This window comes from Rattus rattus, chromosome 6, assembly GCF_011064425.1.
Source record: "Rattus rattus isolate New Zealand chromosome 6, Rrattus_CSIRO_v1, whole genome shotgun sequence".
Classification (NCBI taxonomy): Eukaryota; Metazoa; Chordata; class Mammalia; order Rodentia; family Muridae; genus Rattus; species Rattus rattus.
The window spans coordinates 111,632,906-111,648,316 of record NC_046159.1 but is presented as its reverse complement, the minus strand read 5'-3'; the positions used below and the strand labels follow the sequence as shown (position 1 = coordinate 111,648,316).

Below are 15,411 nucleotides of genomic sequence, written 5' to 3'. Positions count from 1 at the left end.
CGCTAAGTAAGCAGGTTCTGTGTCTTTTTTCTTTTCTCACATCTAAATCTTAAATTAGCTCTAGTTCAGAAATTGTTTATTTCTATCTGCATTACGAATGCTACATTTAACCAATCAGCTCGGGATAATATTAGGAAGGGTCTTGTCAGTTTGTCTTTTTCTCTTAGGAGCAAAGATATATTTTGTACTTCTGAAGAAAGGAAATAATAGGATTAGACTAGAACAGAGGACAGGAGGATGTCAGACCAGACAGAGCATGTGGTACTTCTAAAGCTCTCACATCTAGAGTAGGGAATTTTAATCCATTCCTTCTAAATTCTTTGACTATGCTCATTATGCAAGAAACATTAGTGCCTAGTATATTTTGTTACCATAGTTCTGCCTACTGGGAACTATAATTAAAGCACATTTGAGCAAATGCAATTTTATTTGTTATTAAGCAACTAAAAGCTTAGTCAACCTTGCAAATATGGAATTATCTTAAGATTATAATATGAGCCAACTATCCAATAAACTTTATGAGGTCCTATCTTTATTAGCCATGCCTGCTATTCCTTATTGTAAGAGACTTGTATCCTATATGACTTCAAACTTCACTGTTCACTGAATTAACTAGAAATCTTGTCTTGAAAAGATCTTTCTAGGTCCTAGCCTCAAAGCTTCTTATTCTTTAGGCACAAGGTAAAAACCTAACATTTTCATTTCTGGCTTTCTGCCCAGGGGATGCTCCTGTTGCTGCTGTTGTTGTTGTTGTTGCTGCTGCTGCTGCTGCTGCTGCTGCTGCTGCTGCTGCTGCTGCTGCTGCTGCTGTTGTGGCTGGTGATGATGATGATGATGACGATGACAACAATGATGGCTGAGATCACAGTTTAAGAGTCACTGCTGTATCACATAGTGGTTAGAACTTTGGCATCAAACCCATCTGAGTTTCTATCCTCATCCTGTCCATGTCTTTGAGTAGATAAGTTTATCCTGATGGGCTTCAGTTGCTTGATCCTTAAAATGTGTAGATAACACATATAAATAATCTTGCTGTGATAATGAAATTGTATAAAAGGATAGTAGGTACTTAGAGAATCTGTTGGCAAGGAGAAAAATAAGTAAAAGGAGATAGTCGGTTTGTGATCATGGTTACTTAAGAGACATGCCCTAGATCTAACTCAACAGATTCCTAGATCATGGTGGGCATCAGAATCACCTGAAAAACCTTTGGAAATATTCTTTGAGTGCAAAACATTTGTATTCTTTGAATACAACATCAGTTGTATTCAGTATTTCACTGATTACAGGATGGTAAAACACAGTTCTCTCTTTTCTATAGTAAGAAAAAGAAAATGTCACCATTAAGCCACTATTAAGCTAGGTGAAATTAGTAAGAAACTGGAAGAAAAATATTTTATGACTTCATATGTTGAATATCTGGGTGAAAAGTAAAAGAATACATTGGTAGAAATTAAATAGAGTTGCCAAGGGCAGCGATGGGAGAGAGAGAGAGAGAGAGAGACAGAGAGACAGAGAGAGAGAGAGAGAGAGAGAGAGAGACAGAGACAGAGAGAGAGACAGAGAGAGAGAGAGAGAGAGAGAGAGAGAGAGAGAGAGAGAGAGAGAGAGAATTAGATCAAAAGACATAAAAAGAGAAGCAACTACCCAGGATGAATAAGACTACAGATCTTATCTACAGATCTGATCTTAACCATGGAGATGATAGTTAATAAAATTGTGTTGTATTTAAATTTTTCTTTTACTAAATATGTAGGTTTTGGCTGTTCTTATCAACAGAAAAGCCAAAGGACTGATACGTTCATTTGTTTTATTATATTAACCAATTATTGTTCAAATCTCACAGCTTTGTCTTGCAAACTATATGAATAAATTTAATTTTACAAAATGCCAGGATTTCAAAAATAAGAAAGTGTAAAACATAAAATGTACCTTCTGAGATTTCTGAGATGTCAAATGGGCCTTATTTCTCAGGTTATTTGATAGACAGTCCCGGTCCTAAACCATTAGCCCTATAAGTATGATAGTTGGAAAGAAGACAGAAAGTTTCAATGCCTTGAAGTTGGAAGAGTCCACAGTTGAAAATCCCATTGTTAGGTTGTAATGTAGCCAGGTGTCATAATCTTCCACATCATTCTATATGTTGTCCAAAAACTGCTATAATGTATCCAACCTCTAAACTTGGAGAACTTTGCCACAAAATGGCAACAATTTACTTACACTTCTCCTTGCCTGGACAAAATTTCTGGCATCAGTGACTTAGTTAAAGAAGGATTTGTTTGGGTTTAAAGATTGAAGGTATAATCCACCATGGTAGGAATGGCATGAGAAGCACAGGGCAGTTGAACACATTGCATTCAGAGTAAGGAAGCAGAAAGGGATGAATTCTGGAGCTCAGTTTTCTTTCTTATTTCTATTTAGCCTGGAACCCTAGCTTATAGAATGATATCATCCGCAGTTAGGGTGGGCCTTCTCGTCACTATTAGTGGAATACAGAAACTCTTTCTAAGACATGCCCAGAGCTTTGTCTCCTGGGTAGTTCTAGACCATGTCAGGTTGACAAACAATAGTAACCATCACAAGTAGCTGCCTTCATGTTGAAGATAAATTATGTTACTGGAGATAGTAGTATACCCTAGGGTGCTGGTTTGTTCAGGGGGGTGTGTTCCTTTGTTTGTCTGTTTGTTGTTTGTGTTTATTGCTCGTGACCATGAATTCTAGTTCTGAGATAGTATAAAGCTACTTGTACTTTATTTTCTTTAATTTTTTAATTTTACAACCTTTCTCTCTTTAAGTAGAGGCAACATGACATGGTGATAAGACTGGCTGCAAAGATAACCCACATTACTAAATCTTGGCCCTCACAAGTTTTTCTTCTCCATCCTGATATTTAAAATGAGATTGTAAAGAAAATATCAGTATTTTACCAAGTTAGAGCACTCCCAACTTTGGGGGAGCCAACTAGTCTACCCGCAACTTGATTTTCACATCCTGTCCCAAACAACACATATGCATCTTGCTATGCAACACAAAGCCAGGAGGAATCTTTGAATATTTTTATTTAAGAGTTTGAAGCTTCTAATAACTTCAACATGTGATCTCTTGACTTCACTCATGTGAGTTACTTTTATAAAGAAGATAATATACTTTTCATTTTAACTTCTAAAATGTCTAAGAGTATAGATCTCTGAAAAAATTTTGAAATATATTGTAGCTATATTTGCCAATCACCAGTGGTGAAGATGCTTTTTTGAACTCTGGCCATCTTAGAACCACCAGTCCCTGATTTAATGGATGGGGCTACTCACTTCAGGTTCTAACTAGGATTTAACCTAAAGGGACAAAATAACATAGGATACTTAAATCAAGAGTATGGTGGCATTTAGGTAAGTACCAATTCTCCATTTAAAGTACACACATGAATGCGGATATTTCTTCCATTTGCTTACTGTATTGGAAACAACTTCACACTATCAAGGAAATCTATAAATCCAAAAATAAATTTTTATAGCTTGGAAACCTCTTTCAGCCTTGGCTCCTATTAAAGTCCCTCCAATAACTATACATTAAAGATTCATCATAAAGCCATTTTTTTACCATTTAAAAGCTATGTTGTTCTTGAATTCCTGTTTTTAATTATAGAATAGAAAATGCAAAATTTATGAATCTTAAAGCAATGGCCTAATGTTTCAAAAAATACACTGACTTTACACAAAATATGTTATAATCCAAACAACTTTACATAGAGAAAATTATTTAGTACAATAAAACCTATGACTTGAATAACAACTTAGAAACAGATACTGGTCATAGAAAATGTCTGTAAACACTTTAACAGAAAACTAATTGCTGTTTCATGATGTTAGATTTGACAGGGTCCTGGTGGTTTCTATTGTGACTGCAGAGTTTAGGTACACAATAAATTTAATAATGTTTACCACACAGAAAACAATGTTTACTATTGGAATTCTCCACTTGCGCCCATCTTTATTATCTGACTTACTCATTACCCTATGCCCTTCCTCGTGTGATTTATCTTTACTGAGAGATTTTTTTGAACATGTTTTATTCAAATCAAAATGTACATTTGCTTCTTGACATTTACTGACATTGATGTAGTTAATGATTTCAGATACTTTCAGGTCTTTGAAAAACATAAGAACCTCCATTATAAATCAGCATTAGGAGCACTGCAGAGGTCCAGGCTTGTGTTAAACATGGCATAGGTTATCTCAAGCTCTCTGCTTATGAGGAAGCGGTGGCTTCATACCTCAAAGCCATTTCTTCTCAATACAAGGATTTTTCCCTTGTCTTGTTGTCTCTGGTTTTGTCCTGTTTGGCTATTGTCCCTTGGAGGCCTGTTCTTTTCTAAGGAGAAAACAGAGGGGAAGTGGGTCTGGGGAATAAGGGAGGTGGGAAGGAAGAGGAAACCATGGCCATGGTGTATTATATGAAAGAAAAATCTGGAGGTTGGGGGATTTAGCTCAGTGGTAGAGCGCTTGCCTAGGGAAGCATAAGGCCCTGGGTTCGATCCCCAGCTCCGAAAAAAGAACCAAAAAAAAAAAAAAAGAAAAAAAAAAAAGAAAAATCTGTTTTCAAAAAATAAGCAATTTGTTACTATGTTCTTTAGTCCCTCCCCTTTAAGTGCCACTATTTCTGGCACTTATCTGAATTTTAACTTTGATGTTAATATCCTTCTCTTGTCTATAAATGCCTCTTAGGGAATCTAAAGGTGTTATTTATCTCTGAAGAAATATGTTAAAGAAATGCCGATCAAAAGCTTCAAGAGGAAATAAAAACGGTCTAAGGCCCTATTACTCCTTTAATACACTGCTTAGAAGAGGAGGTAGTAAGAATGACATAGCACATGTTGCATCAATGTTTAGTTCTTTCAACTTTAACCACATGAAAAAAGAAATGTAGTTATTTGGTGGTCAGTAATAGACAGTGATGGAAATAAAGAACAAACAATCCCATCAGCCATGCTCATGAGGTCCTAATTAATGGCCAATGACAACTCAGATTATAGTTCAGCATATTAAAGATATTTCCCTGGGTTCTACTTGTTTTAACATTTTCTTCAATGTCCCATGTGAGAATATACAGGGGATATCAAAGAAAAATCTGCAGAGGGAGGATCAGAAATATTGGATGTCTGGATCAGGTTTTCCAAAGAAGCTGATGGGTTAAAAACAAGAGCTATGTCCCAGCAATAATGTAGCAGGTTCCTGATCCTCAGTTACATTACTGCTGGAACTACACGTGAAAAATGGTGCAGACACAAGCACCTGAAAGGGCACAGCATTATTTCTAATAGACCAATGGGAAAAACCCCAAAGACCTACCACCGAATGAATGGATAAACAAAGTGTAGTGTGCTAATACAGTGGACCGCATCTAGCCATGAAAGAGGGTAGATACGGATATGTCCTATAATGTTAATAAATGTTACAAACATCAAACTCAACGAACAGAGCCAAACAACAGTAGAATGGGACACTAAACACTCAGGATGAGAAACCTGAAGCAGAAAGTTGGATTGGTAGCCTATAGGGGATAGAGTCTGAAGGACTGAAGAATGACGACTAATGGTTAAAGGGTTTCTTCTCAAATGGCAAAACTATAAAAACAAATAGTGTGATAGACATATAATTTTAATAACATACTAAGAAAACCGTATTAGACTGAACTTTCTACATAAGTATATTATATTTCAATAAACCTATGATCATTTAAAGATTTTTTTTTTAAAAACGATCCAAGTTTAAAAAGTCCCGAGAGGCTCGGCCAGCACCTGATCAATAGAGATGCAGATACTCACAGCCAACCATCAGACTGAGCCCAGGGATCTCAATAGAAGAGTTAGAAGAAGGACTGAAAGAGCTGAAGGGGTTTGCAACCCCATAGAAAGAACACAGTATCAACTAGACCACCCAGAGTTCCCTGGGACTAAACCACCAACCAAAGAGAACACATGATGGGACAGACACATTGCTCCAGCTGCATATGTAGCAGAGGATTGCCTTATCTGGCATCAATGGGAGAGGAGCCCCTTGGTCCTGTGGAGACTTGATATCCCAGCATGAGGAGATGCTGGAGTAGTAAGAGAGAAGTTGGGGAGTGGGTGGGGGAACAGCCTCATTGAGGTAAAGGGGAGGGGGGAGGAGACAGGCTCATAGAAGAGAATCCAGGAAGGGTAACAACATTTGAAATGTAAGTAAATGAAATATTCAATAAAAAATTAAAAGTAAAAAATTTATTCAAAATTAAAATGAGATGCACAAGATCAAAAGGTGATTCTTCTACACAGGATGAGAAAGATGCAGCTATATAAGAGTGCAGACAGGCAACTAAGGCATTGGACACTTTAGCTTACAGAGAGGTAAAAACAATCAACAGAAAGGGGAGTACATGTTGAGTGAAACAATGTAGTGTGAATGGGTAGAGCAGAGGAGAGGAAAGAATAGAGGGGGACAGTGAGAGAAAGGACCATGGAGCTGAAATATGGAGTGTCATTTGAAAGGTGAGTTGAGGAGAAAGAGACATGAAAGCAATCAAAGAGGTCCCTGGAAAGAAAAAGGCAGGGAAGGAAATGAAGAGGAGAAACATCTATAAGAAAAGTAGCAATGTCTCACTTGCTTCTCAGCTCAGACAATGACAGGCTGTCATACAGTATGATCAAGGAGCACATTCCAAGGACCACAGGCAAGCAAACACTCGAATCAGTGACATCTAATAACTTCTCAAGGTACTTGCACGTGCCTTGTCTGGAGACTGTTTCACCATGTCCGGAGAGCCCAAGAACTTTAATAGGAAAATGATGGAGGCACATGTTTGACCCCAGTGGTAGAGGGTGGAAGATGATTGCAATTTACCAAAGATGTTGAACCTCTCAAACAACAAACTGGCCCAGCTTCAGAGAAACTGTCCATTCTTTCTAGATGATGAAGTCCTGATGGGATGACCTTATGCAAAAATTTTGTAAACCTAATTCAAGCACAAATAGGTAGTAGGACTAGATAATCTTTAAAAATCTCTCAAAATCTTCTGATTCAAATAGTCAAACACTTTCCTGCAATGCAAATTAGATTCTTGCAAAAGATTTTCTTCAATGAAAACAAATAGTTAAGCTCACGTTGGTGAACCTAGTCTTCTTGAAATCCTATGGGGCTCCTCTACTTTCTTTCTTGTTTGCTCTGTAGAGAACTAATCTCTTTCCTCAGGAAGGAATTAATAACCCTTTGTCCTCTGCTATTCTAGCCAACGTTGGGAATTTGCACACAGCTCGCTTTATCTTGCTAAATATAATAGTCTGTCCAGCATTCCCCCTTTGTGAGAAATCCCTATTCAGTCTCATAAATTATGTGAATGGATCTGAATCATTCTTTTCTTTCCTCAATAGGAACTATTCCCCAAAGGAGACTGAAACATGCCAAACATCTGCTCTTACACATGGTTCAATACATGATATTGATATGTATTATTGCTGATGAATTCAGAATACAAAGCCAGTGGAATACACTCTTGAGAAGTCTCTCCACCCCCACATCCTGTTATAGGAAACTAAAGATAATCGGAATGTTGCTGTTATTTGCTGAAGAACCTGAAAAAAGGAGGATCTGCTGAAAAAGAAAGCCAAGCAGTAGCAAAGCATTTCTACCAGCAATAGATGTCTAATTTAATAAATATTCTCGAATACACAACTATTGACTATTAATATGTTTATAATATTCAATGTTGATTTTTCCAAGTGAATTTCTAATAACTATATGCAATTATTGTTAACTATAGCCCAAAGAAGTTATCTGGGCTTTCTACATGTTGAATTCTTTCTAAACCCCTAACATATAAATTCACCAAGACCCTCAAGTTAATTTTGCTTCTTTGCTAACTGAGGCTTTAGATCCACACACCTCTCAGGTTTCTTGCTTTGGGGGAAATGACTTGGACCTCAAGTGAGTTTGGAAAATGGCTCTCGTCCCTTAGGCTCAGGATTAATTAAAAAGCCTCTGCAGCAAATTCTTTATGACTTTTGTACGTCATATTCTGAATACAGCCACTACCCTGGCATAGGTTCCATCTGCCCAGAGGAGAAATTTCCTTGACTGGTGAAGCCATCCCATACAACAGACTGTCTCGTATAATAGACACTGGTCACATGTGCCTATGTGAATGTAAGTTAATTGTATTGAGGACAGTGAAAATTCTGGCTTCTCTGTTTTTGTAGACACCTTTCATGGGTTCGAAAGTTGCATGTCACTGTGTGTACACACATTTACATCATGTCTAATGGGACCATGAAGCTCTAGGATTCTTTTGTCCATAACCCAGTAAATGCTGTTCTTGGAGTTTGCCAAACTTAATCTCCTGTTGAATAGCAGAATATGAAAGTATTTAGTCAAGTATCCACCATGCAATTATCAGGTGGCTTATGGTCTAGCTACTGAACCTATATTCACGAGCAAACCAAAGCTTCACCCAGCTTCATTGGGAAAATCTGCAATAATTAGATAAAGGCTAATGAAATCAAATCTTTTAGCCATGAACTTCGATGCCAGTACGTGTTCTTCTTAGCCTCACAGAAGCAAGCTGTGGGACGGTTTTGTTTGTTTGTTTGTTTTCTAATTTGAAGAGGCCAGTCTTACAACAGTTGGCCTGTAGTTTGATGCCCAGCATTGAGAAGCCACTAAGAATTTTAGGTTTTACTTATGCTAATGTTTCTTTAGTATTTTGCCCAGACATAATTCTTGTCTGTACTTGATTGCCTCTTAATTCTCCAGGCTTTCTTGTTTTCTTAGTTTTTATATAAGTTTATCGTGGTGTCACTAAATAGACTAAAAATTTATATTATAAATGTTTGCATTTATTAAATTTTATTAAATTGTCACATTAAATTATATACTTTATTAAATGTTACATATTTATTATATTTATATTCTCAAATGATATAGCAAACTTTTAGACATACCCTCTTAGAAGTTCTCACCCACCGCCAGCTCCTCCTTCCCTCATCAGCTCCTCAGAATCTCTGTTGAACTATTATCTCCCTTGCATTCACACTGGGCCATGCAATCTAAGTTGTCATTTCTCATTCCTGGATTACTGAAACAAACTTCTCAGAAGACTCGGCATCAAAGTTTCTTTTCCTTGCAATTGATCGTCTGCATAATTCATGATTAATCTCCAAGTAGCCCATTGCCCTCCCTGACTCTGTCCTAGAGCGTCTCCTCTGTCACAGTCCTTTTTTTTTTTTTTTTTTTCCTGAACATGTACATCTTTGAGAAGTTCATCTTCATAACCCCACCATGGTCAGGACCACTTCTCTAGTGCTGATCTATGCTACCTACAGTGATGCTGAACAAAAGTCCCACCCCTCTTTTTCCTCTGGTCTCCTCCGTTTATAGCTTGAAAACCAACACTATTTTCAGGTAGACACTGAAGCCAAGTTCCTTGAGGGCTGGGACTACTACAGTGAGATCAGCTTTGGAAAGAGGATTAGGACTGCTTGGGGAATACACTGGTTGTGCCAAGAGTCCATTCTCTGACACAACACTTCTTAATACCCTAGATTTCACTCTCTGAGAATCCTTGGTGTTCTCTTGTCTGGCGGTGGCCTCTCTCATCAACTTTACCATGTGAAAGACCCATCTCCACCTCATAGTCTGTCGACCCAAGGCTTGCCACCCACTGATTTTTCTTCTGCTCCACTTCTCTGGTCAGCCTAGGAAAGGAGTTGGCTCAGTATGTAACGGAGGGAAGGAAAGTAAATATGCTAATAGCCACGGCATTGCTGTAGTAAAGAGTGCACCATCATCTGTGCGTTACTACCTATGGACTCAAGTTTCTTTTTCTTGAGAAAGGATAACCCTAACATTGACTTGTCCAATATGTAGATGACCACTTCATTTACAAGTTAGAATTGTAACAGGACTGGTCTCCGGGAAAGATGGTTCTAACCTAAGGCACTTGTGTCATATACCTATGTATGCATTCCCATTTTATGTAGTTTAAATTCTGCTGATAATTGTCTCTTATCAATACATTTCTTCTTACTCATCATGCATTCAAATTTTAATTTTGGAAATAATTTATTGCACTGTCTGACACAAACGGAAGCTTGGAGAAGCATCAGAAAACTCTTTAGCACCTTGAGGCCAAGTTTACACACTTCTCCCATTCCCTGTCACCCACATGAAGCCAGCCTTATGTCCTTTTCCACAGGGCCCAAGCACAACAGCTCGGATTAGTCACAGAATGGTTCCCAGCTGGCAGCGTTCACACTGACATCCATAAGCTAAAATCAGCTCAGCTCTCCACTCAATAACCTGGAAGAATTTTTCCACTGGTCAAAAGAAAACTCTTCAACCAAAACTATATTTATGACTTCTATGTAGCTTAAAGGTCCCAAACCAAAGCTATGATTTAAATGTATTAGTCACTAAAGCAATAGTCTACTTTTTTTTTTTTTGCTTTTCTTTTTTTACTATTTTTATCGGGTACTTTATTTACATTTCAAATGTTATCACCTTTCCTAGTTCCCTCCTCTCCCATTCTCCCACCCCCTGCTTCTATGAGGATGCTTCCCATCCCATTCAGCCACTCCCACTTCAACACCCTGGCATTCCCCTACATTGGGGAAGCCAAGCCTTCACAGGACCAAGGGCTTCTCCTCCTATTGATGTCAGACAATGCCATCCTCTGCTACAAATATAGCTGGAGCCAAGGGTCCCTCCACGTGTACTCTTTGGTTTAGTCCCTTGGAGCTCTGGGGTGTCTGGTTGGTTGATATTATTGTTCTTCCTTTGGGCTGCAAACCCCTTCAATTCCTTCAGTCATTTCTCAAACTCCTCCATTGGGGTCCCTGTGCTCAGTCAAATGATTAGCTATAAGCATCTTCATCTGTATCAGTAAGGCTCTGGCAAAGCCTCTCAGGAGACATCCATATCAGCTTCCTGTCAGCATGCATTTCTTGGCATCAGCAATAGTGTCTGGGTTTGGTGACTGTATATGGGATGGATCCCCAGGTGGGACAGTCTCTGGATGGCCTTTAGGATATTCTAATCACCATTTTAAAAATATTTCATTTTCTTGAAGGTTAAAATACAAAAAAATAGTTTTTCTTTTATTAATAATCAAGAAATTAATAGAAATAAAAATTATTTTTTGCTTTCTGTTTTATTTTATCACAGCTATATTAATCATATAATTATAGCATATCCTAAATAGAACTGTAGAAGTTAACTAATGCTTAAGTTACTAAATTCATCTTGTTAATTTTCACAATAAAAATTACTATTTCTCGTATTATAAATATAGTAGAATCTGAGAAGATAATGTTCAAAACAGAACATTATAAAATGATCAAAAATTTAAATATATAAATTTATGACTATTAATATACATAGATAGTTCTCCTCCCCTAGGTAAGATTAGAGCCTAATCAATATGCCTTTTTCTTAAAATTTGGAGCACTAGAATTCTCCCCATTAGCTGAGAAATATAGAGGAGAGATAAAGCTGCATGTTTTTAATAGGTAAATATTTGTGTGAAAATGGTTCTATATTTGTTTGACAATATTTATTTAGCAAACACTAATACAGCACTTGCTATCCCATGCATTATCTAAGCCTGTTATAAATATTAATTTATTCTATTATCACAACAACCTTATGAGTTAGATGGTGTCACATCCTGTCTTACCAAGAGGAATGTAGAAACCTAGAGACATTTAGGCCTCTGGTCCATGTCCTGAGAACTAGGGAATGATGAAGTCAGATGTGAACCTATGAGGTTAGCTCCACAGTGTGGACTTTTGAGCCCTTCAGTAGTCTACTTTGAATATTTAAAGTTATTTCCAAATTTTGAAATGAATACTAGTTCTATAGCAACATTTTTCTTTGGGATTTAGGATATAGTTCTATGACAAAGAACCTGGATAGTGTTCATTAGGCCCTGAATTTAATCTCTAGCATGGAAATATAAGTATGGATTCTTTATAGAAAAGATTTTAAAATGATGACAAATGCTACCACAGGTGTGGGGAAAGGGGAGTGCTTGGTCCCTGCTGCTAAGAATAAAAACTACTACAGCCACTGTGAATATTCATGGGGAGATTCTTCAACGTGCTAGAAATAGATAAACCACTTGATCTAGCTATACCACTCTTGGGCACATAACCAAAGGATTCTATATTATACTATGGAGATATCTGTTGGCTCATGTCCATTGCTGCTCCCTTCACAATATCTAGGAACTGTATACAGATTAGATGGCCATCAACAGATGAATGAATAATGAAATTGTGATGTATTTATGAAACTAAATATTGCTCAGCTGTTAAAATGTTATGAATCTTGTGGATGGTAAATGAATGGAGGTGCAAACAATCAGTGTGAGGTGATATAAGAGACAGGTTTTGTCTCATTCTTCGATGTTATCTGTCATTCTTCAGATAGGTATAGTTCATTTGGAATACTCACAGAGGTCAGGAAATCAGTAAGGAGTTAGAGGGTATGGGCTTTCAAGAGAGGGGAGATTGAATTTAGTGGTCTATAGGGCCAAGGGTAAAAACAACGGAACACTAAATGTTGGATTAGTTTGGGGAATGGAACGGAAGACTAGACAGAGGAATACAAATTGTCAGGAGCCATCTAGGATAGGCTAAGGCTAAGGTGGCCTTCCTGGAGGTGGCTCACCATTTTTTGCATGGTCAGCTATAGGTAAGCTCTGTGAGGCAAGGTCCCAAAGAAACTTCATCTCAGGATTGCTTCCTGCAGCTTGTATGCCTTTCCTGTCATTAATAAATTAATATAATAATCCCTGAGTATTAGTCTACCCTATTAATCAGATTTCCTACATAACATCATAAAGATGAATTTTCATGAATGAATGCTATTTATATGAATTAATGATTCTATTAAATTCCTGATTTGATTCAAATAATTATAGAAAGGATGTTTTAAGAGATGGTCTTAGTTATTTTACTAGAAAAAAATGTAATAAAGTTAGGATCAAGAATAGAATATACCCACTCCTCATATAGTAAGCAAAGGCTATAAAATAGAAATAGAGCGAGCTCTCATAATTGCACTAAAAGAGAGAAATAGAGACAAATTTGTGTTCAAGCAAAACCATTCAGGTCCAAGGATGAAGCCTTGTACTAGGGTGAAGCTATGCACTATGATAAGGCAAGGCCATGAAAAGAACCGTTGCTTTGGATTTACAATGAGCTGGCAGTATGAAAAACTGCTTTGAACTTCTTACTGATATCCTTCTGTTACTCCATTTTATGTAACATCTTATCTATGAAATAATTTTTGAAATAAGTTTTTGTCTAAAAGGTATAAAAGGGCCAGAGGAGAAATAAAGTTGTGGGTTGGGTAGTTTGGCTTGGGGGAATCTGTGCCCCCAGTCACCCACCTATCCATCCATCCATCTGTCCAAATGTATATTTCATCTGTACATACGTGTGTAGCTAAATGCATATGTATGCAAGAATGGATGAATACTTGTGGAATTGCTTGAGCAGATAGTCGGACCCTACTGTGGGTGTATGAGTGCATATGGGTCTACACATACTTTGTCTGTATAAAGCATTTGGTTCTTTTTCCTTTCCTTTCTCTCTGGTTCAAAAAGAGTTAGCCAGACTAGCAAGAGAGGATTGTGGCTGCCTGGACAGAGAAGGGAGCAATAGTAATACACTTTTTGTTTAATTCTCCGTTGTTAGGCAACAGGTGTTAATTGCCCAAGCCAGCAGTTTTTAACCACAGAATAAGCAGAAAAGGTTTTAGGATTTTTTAAAGAAATTATCAGCAAGCATTCAGTATAGTTAGATAGCTAGAAAGCCAGAGACCACCAGTTTTTAAAGCGACCTCTGAGACCATCAGTCTTTAAAGTTACCTCTAGGTCCAACACTGTGTCCCACTTCTAACCATCCAGGCCAGGCTGGCTCCTGACAATGGCTAGCCAAAGCTAGCATGAGATTGGTACATTACATGATAAGTTTTCTTTCAGGGCTGCGAGCATAACTTGTTTACATTCGTGTCTCTAACATGTGTACCAAAACAGACAAAGCACAGCTATAAACTTCCAACAACCAAAAGAGTTACAAACTTCTTGTCAAGCTCTGTTCCCATCATAAATAATTTCTTCTCTTAACCTATAGGAACACACACTCACTCTAGTCTTAACTTTAGCACATGCCTATAAGTAAGCTTATGGTGTAAAGAATATAATATTGCAAAAAGTACTTTAATAAATGAGTCAGGGCTAATTTTTGAGTATTTTGATCTCAGAGTCTACAAAATCCCTCATTTAGGGGAAGACAAATATAGGCACAGTTAGTGTTACGATCCTTGGAATATATAACAAGTCTGATAAATATAGGCTTTCAGAAAGAAAGAAAAACTAAAAGCAAGCAAGCAATTGCCAGCTAGCACATTGTTCTCCACATGAAATGACACTTGGTCACTTTGTGCAAAGGACATTGAAATAACTTGTCCACTTAACGGAGGGCTTAGATATGCCATCAGAAGCCCTTCATGTACCATATTGAGCATATCCAGCAGAATTCCTGCAGAAATCTTTCAGGCAAGATAATTGGAATCTAATGAGACTTATTAGTCAACACAAACTATAACTTTTCAAATTGCCTGCTATGTTCATAAGCAAGAAATTTCAGTTATAAATGTCCTATTAATTCTTGGAAACTATGGGGAAATTGTGATTTATCTGCCTTCATTCAGCAACATTCACTTATAAAGTTGTTAATTATGTGCCCATTATATGCTAGGTGCTCTATTGGGCCTACTTGTATAAATCATTTTCTGCCAGCCAAGCCATGGTTTTAAATCAGGTTAGTAATTCCCAGATTTTTCTCAGACTCAATAGCATTGATAGCCAGATCTTAGTACTCAGTGTAAAAAAACAACACACTTTTATTTGACATAAATTATTCTACATCATTTTATCTTAGATGGCATGAGGTGTGTGTGTGTGTGTGTGTGTGTGTGTGTGTGTGTGTGTGTGTGTGTGTGTAGTGCTATTACTGTTGTTTTCTGCATTTTTGCTGAATTTGAGTGTCAGTGAACTCAAGTCACCAAAGTTAGCTTTGACACTGGATGTAAGGGCTGGTGGATTGACAATGAGAGACAATGACCACCTGAAGACCACACCTCTTGTTAATAAGAAATATGCCTTTTGTAGCCCCAAGGCTTTGTGTTTTCCCCAACATAGGTTCTGCAGCAATATTCACTTGTTTGAATGAATGACCAACTTCATTTAACTTCTTCCCTACACATAAAATATATCCCATCGTTAAAATTTTCCAATGGTATTAGACACGAAGATGGCTCATTGGTTCACTTCCTCCTTGTATTAACCCTTCCTAATTGCAGGGCACCTACTGAAGTT

At 37.5% G+C, this 15,411-nt stretch overlaps 1 protein-coding gene across 1 annotated transcript in view; it reads right to left on the bottom strand.

Annotated features, from left to right (window-relative positions):
• The window catches only part of Grm8 (glutamate metabotropic receptor 8), an 805,433-nt gene that overhangs the window by 530,300 nt on the left and 259,722 nt on the right, over positions 1–15,411 (bottom strand). The gene's annotated exons all lie outside the window — the stretch shown is intronic.